The 14,839-nt window shown below is 44.4% G+C and overlaps 1 protein-coding gene across 1 annotated transcript in view; it reads left to right on the forward strand.

Moving 5' to 3' along the window:
• Window positions 1-14,839, forward strand: part of LOC138304580 (solute carrier family 22 member 4-like) — a 256,341-nt gene that overhangs the window by 101,884 nt on the left and 139,618 nt on the right. The gene's annotated exons all lie outside the window — the stretch shown is intronic.

Below are 14,839 nucleotides of genomic sequence, written 5' to 3' on the forward strand. Positions count from 1 at the left end.
CGTGTATGGATGAGTGTGAGTGGATGCATGTATGGAAGTGGTGGTTCATGGGTACATGCGCCGTGGGTGTGTGCATGATTGCGGGGAGGGGTGTTTTTTCTTGGGGTTCTGTGATTCTAGGGGGGGTTGGTGGTTTGGGGGGCGCTGTGATTCTATGGGGGGTGGGTCGGTTAGGTATTTGCTAGGGAGTGGTGGGGGAGCCGCCTTCCGGCGTCTTCCGGTGACAGGTAGCCCTACCGACATGGTTTTCATGGCGGTGGTACCGCTGCGGAAAGTATGGCGGTAGGCTGGCTCTTCATACCGCTGGCGATCATGTGTAGGGCACAGAGTTGGAGATGAACATCTCCGGCCCTCGGTTCATACCACCATGCCGGTATCAGTGAAGATGTGACAGGTTGTCTACATCCAACCTGCCACACTCATAATGTGGTGGTATACACCGCCAGCCTGTTGGAGGTGATACCGCCACATTGACCCTATCGGTCAAAAGACCGCCTGGTCAAAATGAGGGCCTTAATCTCCCTATGGCTACCAAAAATGAATGTGTGCTTGTGTAATGTAACTGGTGCTCATGTAAAGTGATCCAATACCTTTAGGTCAAGTTTGCACTGTAAACAAAACTGCAAAAAAAAGCTAATTTATAGTATAAATTGTCCGTTTGCTTTTTAATGTGAGTTTTATAAAGTATGATATTCTACTCATTATTTTATTTTTATATTTGTGTATATTTTTCATCAGTCTTGTTTAATGTAAACTACTTTTTACTGTGCATTATTGTTCAATAATCACGTGTTTTAGGAATTTTTATCCAATTACATATGAAATAGTTGTAGTGTACATATATGAAATAGTTGTAGTGTTCATACCTTTGTATTTCCAGTTATTCATTTATTTTGTATGCTGTACAGTAATTTTTCACGTGTATGTGTACCTATGCTCACATTTGATGAACTATAATATATTAAACTACTGAAAAAGTGATCATGTATTATATCAGTATTTTTAATATGTATTTATAAATATAACAGTTTTGTACATTTTTTAAATACAGAAAATGCTTTTAACATTTTCTTATTTTTTAAAACATACATTTTTTTTTACAAAATCAATTTATTTATTTTGTCATTTGTTCCAGTTTATTTGGTTTTGTAGTCCCTTTTTGTTATTTTTGACTGTGTGTGGAGCATGCAGTTGCGGTTCCCGTTGCAGACCTCCCGTTCAGGTAACCCCTTCGCTGCCAGGCCTTTTCCCCCTCAGGTGTCAGGCCTTTTGTTGGCTATTTGGGACAGTTCGTGCTCAGGCCCTCATAACCTTCTGTCCACATAAGCTACCCACGCCAAATTTGTGTCCTTTTTTTACAACATCCTAGGGATTCTAGAGGTACCCATAGTTTGTCGGCTCCCCTGAAGAAGACCATGAAAATGGCATCAACAAAGGGTTTGCCTTGGTAAAATCACCATTTTCCCAGCTTTCAGGAACAGGCAGACTTGAATCAGAAAAGTACATTTTTCAACACAATTTTGGCATTTTACTGTGACATATTCCATGTTTACTATTTTTTTGTGCTTTTAGCCTCCTTCTATTAGTGACAGAAATGGATGTGAAGCCAGTGCTGGATCCTGGACAGCTAAACATTTCCAAAAGGTAGACACAATTCTGAATTCAGCAAGGGGTCATTTGTGTAGATCCTTCAAGGTTTTCCTACAGACAGTAACAGCTAAAATAAACAAATATTGAAATTGAGGTGAAAAAAGAGCCATTTCTGTCCACGTTTTCTTCTATAACTTTTTCCAGCTATGGGAGAATTCTGAAAGCAATATACCTTTATGTCTGGTGGACTCTTCTGGTTGCAGGGATATAAAGGACTTGTAGGTTCATCAAGAACCGTAGATCCCCAGAACCAATGAATGAGCTGCACCGTGCAATGGGTTTTCATTGTATACCGGGAATACAGCAATTCATTTGGTAAATATAAAGAGTGAAAATAGGTATCAAGGAAACTTTTGTATTTCCAAAACGGGCATAAGATAAGGTGGTGAAAAGCAGTGGTTATTTGCACATCTCTGAATTTAGGGGTCCCCATACTTGCATGTGAAATACAGGGCATTTCTCAAATAGTCGTCTTTTTTACACACTGTCTTACATTTGGGAGGAAAAAATGTACAGAAAGACGAGGGGCAATAACACTTTTTCTTCTATTCTGTGTCCCCCCCAAGTCTCCCGATAAAAATGGTACCTCACTCGCGTGGGTAGGCCTAATGCCCGCGACAGGAAACGCAACATGGACACATCCCATTTTTACATTAAAATCGGATGTGTTTTTTGGAAAGTGCCCAGCTGTGAATTTTGGCCTCTGGCTCAACCGGAACCTAGGGAAACCTAGCAAACCTAAACATTTTTTAAAACTAGACAACTAGACACCTAGGGGAATTGAGAATGGTGGGGCTCTCACAAGGTTCTGTTACCCAGAATCCTTTGTAAACCACAAAAAATCACTTTTTCCTCACTTTTCGGCGACCAAAAGTTCTGGAATTTGAGAGGAGCAACACATTTCCTCCCACCCATCATTCCCCCAAGTCTCTTGATAAAAATGGTATTTCACTTGTGTGGGTAGGCCTAGTGCCTGCGACAGGAAATGCCCCAAAACACAACATGGACACATCACATTTTACCAAAGAAAACAGACCTGTTTTTTGCATAGTGCCTAGCTGTGAATTGTGGCCTCTAGCTCAGCCGGCACTTAGGGAAACCTACCAAACCTGTGCATTTGTGAACACTAGACACCTAGGGGAATCCAAGATGGGGTGACCTGTGGGGCTCTCACCAGGTTTTGTTACCCAGAATCCTTTGGAAATCTCAGAATTTGGCATACAAAACACTTGTTCGTCAGATTTTGGTGACAGAAAGTTCTGGAATATGAGAGAAGCCACAAATGTCTTTCCACCCAGCATTCCCCAAAGTCTCCCGATAAAAATGGTAACTCACTTGTGTGGGTAGGCCAAGTGCCTACAACAGGAAATGCCCCAAAACACAACATGGACATATCACATTTTCCCAAACAAAACTGACCTGTTTTTTGGAAAGTGCCTAGCTGTGGATTTTGGCCTCTAGCTCAGCCGGCACCTAGGGAAACCTACCAAACCTGTACATTTGTGAAAACTAGACAACTAGCGGAATCCAAGATGGGGTGACTTATGGGGCTCTCACCAGGTTCTGTTACCCAGAATCCCTTGCAAACCTCAACATTTGGCAAAAAAAATACTTTTTCCACAAATTTCGGTGATAGAAAGTTCTGGAATCTGAGGGGAGCCACAAATTTCCTTCTACCCAGCATTCCCCCACATCTCCCAATAAAAATGGTACCTCACTTGTGTGGGTAGGCCTAGTGCCTGCAACAGGAAATGCCCCGAAAACCTACGTGGACACATCAAAATTATCATATGCAGACCTACCTGTTTTTGCAGGATGGTGCACCTGCGTTTTTGGTCCTTAGCTTAGCCATCCAGGGAAACCTACCAAACCCAGACATGTCTGAAAACCAGACACCCAAGTGAGTCCAGGGAGGTGTGACTTGCGTGGCTCCCCCAGTGTTTTCTTACCTAGAATCCTCAGCAAACCTCAAATTTAGCTAAAAAATCACATTTATGCCACACCTCTGTGTGTGACCCCCGCACCGGCACAAATTTCCTACCACCCAACATTCCCGTCGGTCTCCCAATAAAAATGATACCTCACTTGTGTAGGTGGGCATAGTGCCTGTGACAGGGAAGAGCCAAAAATATGTCAAATTTGAGGGAACCAAAGCGGGTCCAAAAGGGCACTTTGAAAAAAATCGTTTTTAGGCTGATAAGTGGGGCAGAATTCTTATTGGTATGGATACAACAATGCTGAATGGTAGGAATTTTGTGGATTCCTGCAGATTCCGCCAGGTTCCATCACAAAAATGTAGGAAAAAGGTGTGATTTCAAGCAAAGTTGGAGCTTTGCAGGGCATTGTGGGTAAGAAAATGGTGCGGGTGGATGTAAAGCACACCACCCTGGACTTACCCAAATTTTTAGTTCTCAGATGTGTCTAGGTCTCATAGATTTTTCTAGATGGCAGCGCCCCAAAGTCCAAAAAGTGCATCCCTCACCATTCCAAGTGGGACGATTTTGAGAGTTAGACAAGCTCTCATGGCCCAAATGTAAACCGAAAGTAATCAAATGTCCTCTTGCTTTCAGTTGGGATAGGATCTTTTAGTTTGTTGGGAGAGAGCTGAAAGATTGTTACCCCCTTCAGTTGGGGTGAGGGCATAACTATGACTATACGGGTTGGTAGCCACTACCCCACTATTTTTTATTTTTTTTCAATTCCCTGGCATCTAGGAGGCTTCCTGTCTCCCCCGCCCCCTCCCCCCCAGAAGTGGATCCGGATAATTGCCCCATCTGCCCACCGGTGGGCAGAACTATTTTGTCCCCATTTGTTTGGGTCAGAGTATGGCCATACCACCATCCTCTTTTTTACAAATAAATCTTCCCTGGTCTCTGGTGGGCTTTCTGCCCCCCTTGGGGCAGATGGGCCTTACAAAAATAGGCGATCTGCCCTCAAGGGGGGGGGGAAGAAATGGCTAACAATAATGTGCCACCATGGGGAGCGACTGTTGCCCAAGGGGCTGCTCCCCCAAACAAAACACACACACTCACCAATCCCTGGTGCCTAACTGGTTTCTGCCCACTCCCGGGGGCAGATCAGCCTAATAGAAATAGGCCATCTGTCCCCAAGGGGGGCAGAAATGGCCTAAAATAAATTTGCCCACCAGAGGAGCGACCCTTGCCTAAGGGGATGCTCCCCATATGTAAAAAAAATTAAAAATACAAATCCTTGGTGCCTAGTGGTTTCTGCCCCCCTTTGGGGCAAATTGGCCTAATAAAAATTGGCAGATCTGCCCCCAATGGGGGCAGAAATGGCCTAAAAAGAATTTGCCCCACAGGGGAGTGACCCTTGCCTAAGTAGTCACTCCCAACGTGTAAAAATACAAAAAAAAGAATCCCTGGTGCCTAGTGGCCTCTGCCCCCCTGGGGCAGATCGTCCTAATTAAAATAGGCCAATCTGCCCCCCAGGGGGGCAGAAATGGTATAATAAAAAATTGCCCCCCAGGGGAGCGACCCATGCTCAAGAGGTCGCTCCCCTTTTGTTAGTTATGTAAAAAACAAAAAATCCCTGGTGTCTAGTGGGTTCTGCCCCCCCCCCCCCCGGGGCAGATCGGCCTAAATAAAATAGGCTAATCTGCCCCTGGGGGGCAGAAATGGCCTTATAAAAACCCCCCCCCCTGGGGAGCGACCCATGCTCAAGTGGTCGCTCCCCTCATGACAATTTCCATAACATAAACAAATATCCCTGGTGTCTAATGGGCATTTCTGCAGCCCGATTGCTTTATGATCGGGCTGTAGAAATGCTCAAAGAGACTTTTCATGCCTCTGTGTCACCCCTGATCGGAAGAGAAATGCAAAGCATTTCTCTTCCGATTGCGCCGGAAGCTGAGCTTCCAGTGCGATGGGGGCAGCCTCTGATGAGGTTAGTGTGTGATTGTGCGCTGACATCATCCGAGGTCACTGGGGGGGTGGGTGTGGTGCCGTTGTATATGGGGAAGCGATTCCCCTTCCATCCCTGCCCATGGAAGGGGGTTGGGAGGCTCATGGGGGGAGAGCTAGCGCTCCCCTCATGAGCCAGTCACAGGACGTAGTGGTTACATCCTTGGCGCCTTAGCGCCACAGCCAAGGACGTAACTGTTACGTCCTTGGCGGGGAAGGGGTTAAACGTATTTTCTAAGGTTTGATGACCTGATTACGAGGCTGTGGCGGCCGGACCTACACAGTACAAGATTGGCAGGTGGACCCACCTAAAGACCGCCGTTCCCACCAGGATCAAAACTCCTGATGGGGTGACGGCGGAAACCCACTATGAATAGGCTGGTGGAAAGGCAGTGCTGGTGGCCACAGGGGACCCCTCGACTGCCCATGCACATGGCATGGGCAGTGCAATGTCCCCGCCTGCCCAGCACCGTCTGAATGCACATTGTCTGCTTTTCAGACAGTGTGCATTCCGAAGAGTGCTGAAGTGTTAAAGGAGCCAAGGCCAATATCCTGAGTTAGGCTAGTTTGACTAGAAAACCTAGACACTGCTTGATTCTTGATTGACCAGTATCAGCGGCGGTTTTCTAGGTGTACGAAACAGTGAGTGTTTTCTGCCAGAATAACGTCGATCAAAGAAAGGAAGGTTTTCTAATAGATATGGATGTTTGTAGAAGCGAGTAAATAAGCAGCACATGCCACGATCCCCATTTAAAGAAACCTTTGAATGGTTTTCAAAAAGAGAAGAATGACTGCTTCCTTGAGGGCGATAGATGCAAGCTGAAGGGGTGTGGATATACAAAGATACACGAGAAAGTCCACACATGAGTGGAGGGGATGATTAATAATGCATTAATTAATTCAAAGGAGAATACCCCAAAGTTTGAACAGGATTGACAAAGTCCTAGAAAACTCTTATTGCGACCGGGAGAATTATTCTCTTTTGTCCTGAAGAAGGTGGTGATTATAATTGAAAACCACTGAAATACTTCGATTAATTACACTGAATTTGTTTTGTAGCATGTTGTTATAGATGAAAAAGGTTTCTTCAAATAACGTACGTAACAATTAGACTTATCAGTGATAAGTAATATGTATTTTGTTGTGTCTTGTCTCCTGGTGAGGTTGTTTTTATTCAAAAAAGGGAAAAAGGGGTGTTTGGATGTATACAGGTTTTTAATGAGGTTGGTTTAAAATAAGGTTTTAATATGTATTATGTTAAGTGATATAAATTTTGAATAATTACTAGCTAAATATATATGAATATTTACTTTGGTAGTATATGATTTGTTTTGAGTGAGTTAGAGTGTGGAGAAGTTTGACTTGAGGGGAACTTGTTTTTTTTTCCTTCGGTAGATGTGGGTGCCCCATCCCTTGTACGAAAGGGGCCCTCACTCTCTCTCTCTTTTCTATTTTTAGCTGTTTTTGGTATGCCAATATTTTTTTTCTTCCGATTCAGTGTCATACAACCCTATTGGGGGATTATCCTCCAGAGGAGACTCCACTAACAAACTTCTTATGCCATTATTCTCGCCTCGAGGAGTCGGAAAATAGGGTTTTGCTCGTTCTCCACAAAATACAGGATCTTAAGTTACACCTCAATTGTAATTCAGCCTCCATAACCAGAGGTCAGCTTAGATAGTATGACACTGTTAATTGCATGTGCTGGTTCTCCTATTAAATTTTGTGATTATTGCCCCTAAAGAGGTAGGCATGAAATAATGGCATATTTCTGGTCCTCTGTGAATCTGAAGTTGTTTGAGCCTTCTTTTGGAGACCTTGTACAGCAACCAGCATTGTCTGCCTGTGTCATGTTGAATAGTTGTGGCCCCTTTATGTTTGTTAATGCTTGTTGACATTAACGTGCATTCGACATAAAGGGAATGGAAGTGGCACTTTATGTGCTTTGAAATGCTATACTGTGGTTCACACAGTAAGTTTGCAAAATGTATTCAACAGTGCTTTAAGTGGAATGAAATAAGTGCGTAGGTTGTAGTCTAAAAAGTCCAACTAGGAACCCTTTCCAAGAGGTCTGGCCTATGTAATTAAGGTGTGGCTTAAAACATGTAAACTAGGGCCCATATTTAAGAAATGTGGAGCATCAAAGCTGATGTGCCACTTTTTCTGCACCCACCCTACTGGCACCGAGCAACACCATGGTTGCACTGTATTTATAATACGGTGCACCATAGCGGTCGTTCACACAATAGCGTCACATTTTTTTGTGCTATTGTAGTAAAGTGCAAGGAGGCCCAGAGGTTTCTATGGGAGTGTCATTTTAACACCTGCTGCGACCAGGTGTTAAAAATGACTCCACAAATGGTGCAGTGAAATCTGTTAAATTTCAATGTTCCACTTATGCAGGCTTCCTAGCGCCGGAATGCCCATGCATAATGTGGCGCAAGGGTTTGCAAAGTGACACAGGGAAAAAGCCACTATAGCGCCGCTTTAGTATTAAAAAAATGACGTTATGGCGGCACTAGGGGCTCTTAAATATGCCCCTAAAATCCTATGTTTCATGCAGCATGCCACCTGAATAATATCTGGTACCTCTCTATGATTTTTCTGTTATTGCATGCAGGGATATATAATGCAACTATGGGTATATGCTTTAAAGAAACCAGACCTGTTGGGTTTGCCAAAATGTTTTGGCAATATTAAAAACATGAGTAAAAGTATTTTGTTGGAAATCATCATTATCATTTATGAAAAAGTGAGGCAGTGAGTTAAAAACTTCTAAGATCTGTGGATGGACTAGCGGTCTTCTGTGGGTTCCCTCCTACCTGGAGCTACATCACATTCTTTTGCATTCTCTCCCTCTGCATGAAACGTACACTCTTTTGCTTACCACCTATTTCTGAAACCCTCCATCTGCATATCTCACACTTCATCTCGTTCTTCTTCAGCATGTACTTTTACTCTTTCTTTCTGCACATACTTCCTTTTTTCTCCTCCATTCCACCATCCTCACACACACACACACACACAACCCGCAAACTCACCTAAAGCATGGCACTTTTTTTCTATGTTGCTGTTCATATTTCAACAGCTGTGGACTTCCGTCATACATTTTCTTACAATTACAATGTGCAGATATGTGACCTGCGCCCTCTCAGCTCTGCAGAGGGGCCAGGGACTGGATGAACATGTAGTCTTGATACCACAATGCCCCATTGACAGAAACTGTGAGAAACGTGCACTCTCTTGAGCCTCAGCTCTAGAGCTCTTAATCATGACCAGTTACTAGTGCAAGTGAGAGCACGCAGGAGCATAATTCACAATCTTTTAGCCTGATAGATCTTTTTAAGTTGACTTGAAACATAAAAGGGAGATAACAACAATAATACATTTCAAAATATTGTGAGGCCCTTAAAAAGGACCAGCAATCAGTGATTGAAGGTGAAATAATTATTTCAAATTAATGATCAATCCAGTTTACAAGAATGCCAGGAATATATTCAGAAGATACAGCATTGCAGCTGCCAAGCTGAAATTTCGCAATAGGTTCAGTCTCAATAGACTACGATACAAAACAGTAGCAGCCACTGCAGTAGAGAAACTGCTAATTAGAAATAGGTGTTCCTTAAAGCAACTCCAATTCTCTCTCCCAAACATGAAATAGTTCTAAAGTCATCTAATCAGGGCTCTAAAGCTAGGAATAAGGATGGTTTATGGAAGAGATCTCAAGAAATGTGGAAATACGAGTAGGTGTCAGCATAGTGAAGACTTCAGTAGAAGTCTTCCAGAAAATTAACAGGGGCCTCATTATGAGTCTGGCGGTCTTTTGGCAAGACTGCCGCGGTGGCGGCTGCCAAAAGATTGCCATATTGGCGGTGATCTGACTGACGCATTAAGAGTCACACAGCTAAGCCTGCCAAAAATAGCCAAGTTTCCAAAACCACCAGGATACTGCAGGGCGGGAAAGAGGCAGTCTCACCACCAGCACCGTCAGCTCGCCAAAAAAACTCTGATCATATTATGATCCACAAATCACAACATCGGTTTTTCCATATTGGAAAACCACTGGCGGTGCGAACCGCAGCAGTCGGCGGTCACATCAGTAATACACCACATCACATTGGATAGTTTGAAAACCCTACACCTGACACTCATCCACACACCCACCACAGCTACTAACTGCACTACATAACACACCCCTACACAACCCACAATCCTTTGCAACCAGAACACCACACACAGCCAGAGGCAAGCCAACATTTTTAACAGATACCAAATCACACAATAGGCACCCCTACACAGTTCTCTCAACACTCATCCCACACCTGCACATCATACACAACACCTAATTTAGTATCCCACACAATACACAATAACGTCGCCCCACTCACATCACAGCACCCACACCTCATTAACAAATGGTAGTTTTTTTCCCCATTTTGCACTACCTCACTGTCTCATCCACCACTACAGTGTCCCCACAAAAACATCCACGTTTTACTGATGATGAGTTGAGGGTCATGGTGGGCGAAATTGTCAGAGTAGACCCATAACTTTTTGGAGCACAGGTCCAGCAAACATCAATAGCCAGGAAAACTGAGTTGTGGCAAAGGATAGTCAACAGGGTGAATTCTGTAGGCAGTTGCCCAAGCACAAGGGACAGCATCAGGAATCCCTAGCATGTTCTGTAAATGGAGAAGCTAGTCACTGACAGTAAAAGTGACATCAACATACTTAACATGTTGAACATATTTGGTAATGCTATACTAATTTCTGATTATCATTACTCTGCCGACAATACTATTTCATGTACATAACTCAGGCTACAGCAATTTAGCAACCTCTGCATTATACCAGCACTTTTATAAGTTTTCATAATGCCAGCAGTTAACACAATGTCATAAATGTATTTCATAGTCAATGATGCACCTTTCATAACCTCAACGTACATATGTGAGCCTCAAAATGGCAGCTGCCAGACCTACTGTACTGGACATCAGGAAGTGACCTAACTCCGCCTGCGTCTGTCGTCATGGCAGTAGGTGGACACAACCGTGGTGGACATTGCCATTGGAATACATTGCTGCCTTTGGCAGACTTGGGCCAATGGAGACGTCCGCTGGAAGTGACGGTCCTGTACATGGTGGACGCGACCACCATCTCATACTTCATTCCTCACTTGACTCCTTACACTGCTGCCAGCAAGACCTCCACGACCTGAGCTGCGGTGTACTGCCTCTGGGAGCAATCATGCCATGTCCTACAGGTGATAAGGCCCCTGCCTTCTCAGCTGACGAGCTGGACAAGTTTGTGGAGGAGGTCCTACCCCTGTACGGACAGCTCTATGGTGCACCAGAGTAGCAGGTAAGTGCAATGCAATACCAATGTTTGAAATGTTGATTGCATGATGATGTTCAGGAAATGTAGTTGAATGAAGGTTTGGGATAGTATGTGTGGGTAGATGAACATGTGCACGTGTGCTTAAATAGATGTTAAGCCTTGATACATAGTAGGGAGTGTGTGATTTTTGTACCCCGACCCACCTACAGACTGTATAACTAGAAAATTTAAGGTGTGTCATAAATACTTGAACCCTTATACCATGTTTTAAGACATGCTTGTGGTCTGGTCATATGTTTCTGGCCGACACCTAGTGCTGGATATGCATGTTGTATGCCTGACTCAACTTCATACACGGCCTGATTGCAGATTGCCATTCCACATAAAAGGGGATGTTAAAGAAAGTGTGTGTATGGCTACTTGCACTAGCTTGTTTTCCCCCTTCTTGTATTGGTCTGGTGCATGTGGACATGATTTCTCCTCTTGTCTGTGTTATCCATGCAGGTCAACGCCCATCAGACAAAGGGAATTTGGCATGCCATCGCCAAGAAAGTGCGTATCCACAGCCAGCGGAGCACCCACTGTAGGAAGCGTGGGAGGACCTGAGACACTGGGCCTGGAAGACCACAGAGGCCCAACTGCAGATGTCCACCCAAGTAGGAAGGGGTGTCTGTCGGACCATGACCCCCCCCCCCCTAATAGCCCGCATATTGGCAGTGGCTAACCCTGAGTTGGACGGGAGTTTGAGGGCAGCACAGCAGCCATAAGGGGGTAAGTACTGACTTGACACATTTTCATCCCTATGCCAGGTCAGTGTAGCAACTGATAGAATCTAAGCAATGACAATGTGGTAAGTGCAAATAGTCAAATATCTCCAAGGAACACAAAGATGTATAGTCCTCAACATTGGTACACAGGCGTGCACATTCTATTTAGTATGTATAGGGACATATTACTCTCCTACGTTATCCCTTCTTTACACAAGCATATGATGATGCACATGTGACTGGGTCATATGTGCACCAGTATGCTCTGTTAAGCACCCTGCTGGTTGTTCATTGCCACCTAAAGATCCATAATCCCAATATCATGAAAGTAAGTTGTTCAGGTTGTTGCCCTTAATCCATTCCAATGTCCCTTGATCCATTTCTTTGTGCAGCATAGAGTCTGACAAATTAAGGTCATTCCTACTTCTCATGAGGTTTCTGATGAGTGACATCTTCATGTGAGGCTGTGATGTCCATCTGACATTTCCCATTCCATACTTGCTAAACTTACTAAGAGCTGTTAGCAGGTGAACCCATTTGGCAAGTGTAGGCTGTATACTGGCCCCTGTAATGTTTCATCTGAGTGGACATCCTACATCCTATGGAAACCATAGCCCACTATTGCAACACATACATTTATATCACAGCTCTGAATGTTAGTACCTTGCACATGTTGTTTGGATGGTAGGTGGCTACACAGCTGTTTCCATAGTCATTGTGTTGTGGGCATGCTAAATAGGCCAAACCATCTTATTAACTGTTACATTCTTCACTGGTTTTTGCCAACATCATGTGTACATTGTAAGGTTTTGTCATAAATAAACATTGTAATGTAGCAGACACATACTTTCTTTTGCCACTTTGGATATATTTTGAATGCTTTTAGTATTGAAACATATTGTTTGCACTGACTACATTGTGGTGCAGATGTGGTAGTTCACAATCACATGTGGGTGGAATGGTATGTGTACTCAGTCATTTGACTTGCCTCAAGGTATTTGTCTCTATCATGGTATCCTCAGATGTGGTTTGTGTCATTGACATTTTTCTATACAGATGTAAGACTACTCATGTCTGAATTGTGGATTGGGATGTTGCCACTCAAACATTGGGCTATTAATGTTGCCACTCATCATGAGACGTTGAATTGTATGTGGCCTTCATGCACATGACAGATGTTCATTGTATTTAAGGAGTTGTCATGCTACCTGTGGTTGTCTGTGGTTAAATGCTATGGGATAAATAGGCCCCTATGAGTGTGCAAGACTTTGTTGACAGGTGGAGAATGACTAAGATGAGTAGATCAACAAAGTATCTATCATCCTTTCCTACATAACTATTGGTAAATGTGATGGTGTTGTGTTTAGACTCTATCATACTCCAAATATTGGAATTGCCAAATATAGTAGGTGCATGTTTGCAAATTTCAATCGTGAAGGTTGTGTACTCTGTGACATGAAACGGTTTTGGCTTGTATGCAACATCTGTCTTATGTTTAGCATATGATAAGGTTCCTTTCCTGGTACATGACATGTATGTATAGAGTTTGTGTATGTGATATGTGGAAATCAATGTTACCACTACTTTCCATTGCTTGGTTGTTGGTTGACTATGTTGCTGTGCATAGGGATCCAGATTCATGTTGCCAAGTCAGCTTGTCATGGAATGGTTAGTGTGATAGCTCTACAGATATGATGGCATTGTAGGTTTGAGATAGGTGGCTTAGCTGGTGTGTGACATTATTGTAATATAGAGGTGTAGATTGTATCTTGTTGTGACATGATGTTGGCACCAACCTGGTTCTACCTGGGGATGTAGTACAACTAGATGTAATGTAAATGATGTGTATAGTGTGATGTTAGTGTATGAAAAGAATGTGATGACCCTTCGTCTCTTTCTGTTTTCCATCATCAGCATAGGCAGGTGAAGGATATGGGGCACAACCGAGTGAGAAAGCTGCTGGTCGCTGCTGGCCAGGGGACCTCAAGTCATGATACCATCAACACCGACTGACCCAGTGGCCCGAAGGACGAGGGGAGTGCCACGAGTGAGACTTGATCCACCTCATCATCTTCAGACTCTCCCTCCAGTGGATACTCCCTGGCGGTGGCAGACCCATCTGGGACAACCCAAGCACCATCTTAGTCTGCCACTCCTTTTTCTACAACCGCCCTTCCTGTAGCACACCACCCAGTTGGCCGTGCCTGCTCACCCAAGAGGGTGGGCGTCTCCTTTGCAGCAGGCACCTCTGCCCCAGCCTCTGTTAGCCCTGCTGCCCTCAGTGAGGAGGCTATTGACCTCCTGAGGTCGATGTCTGAGGGTCAGTCCACCATTGTGAATGCCATCCAGGGACTGGCAACTCAAATCCACCAGAGTAGTGCTAGAGGGCATTCACAGTGCACTGGCTGGCCTACAAAGTTCCTTTTAGGCTCTGGCCTCCATATTGATGGCAGCCAGTCACCCTTTGTCTGCTGTTCCCCTTCCACCTTCCTCTTCCCAATCCCAAACACCTCTTCCTCGACCCAGCAAAAGCATACAGACAGGCATGCATCCCCCTCAACATCCAAATGTAGCTCAGACAAACAAGCACTACAAGACACACCATCGGCATACACACAACCAACATTCAGATGTGCACGCATCAACAGTCACAACCTGCCCTTATACCCCCACCATCCCTAGCATCACAGACAGCACACCTGCAGACACCACACCAACATTCACAGAACCAGCCACTACACCTACCCCACCCACAGACAGCACCACAGCAAATCCTCAGACATACACCCTAGTCACCACACCCGTACACACCACAACCACTAACACTCCTAAATGTATCACATCCACCATACCTGCAGTCAACACCCCAACAGACAGCCACACACACACACCACAGCATCTCCCAGCAACTCCACACTCCTCAGCCCAACACACATAAATGTCTGTACTCACCCACCCAACAGACACCCACCACCCACAAACATACCTCCCAAAACACACAACCAAGACATCCACAAAAACACCTCAGACAACCACTCCCTCTCCCTCCACACCCAAACCCTTTTGTGATGACCGTCCTTGTGTGTGCAAAAACTCTTTCCTCTCGGAGTTTGACCTTTTCCCTACTCCTCCCCCCACTTATAGTCCCTAAACGTGTTGCTTCTC

The sequence above is a fragment of the Pleurodeles waltl genome, chromosome 7 (assembly GCF_031143425.1).
Source record: "Pleurodeles waltl isolate 20211129_DDA chromosome 7, aPleWal1.hap1.20221129, whole genome shotgun sequence".
Classification (NCBI taxonomy): domain Eukaryota; kingdom Metazoa; phylum Chordata; class Amphibia; order Caudata; family Salamandridae; genus Pleurodeles; species Pleurodeles waltl.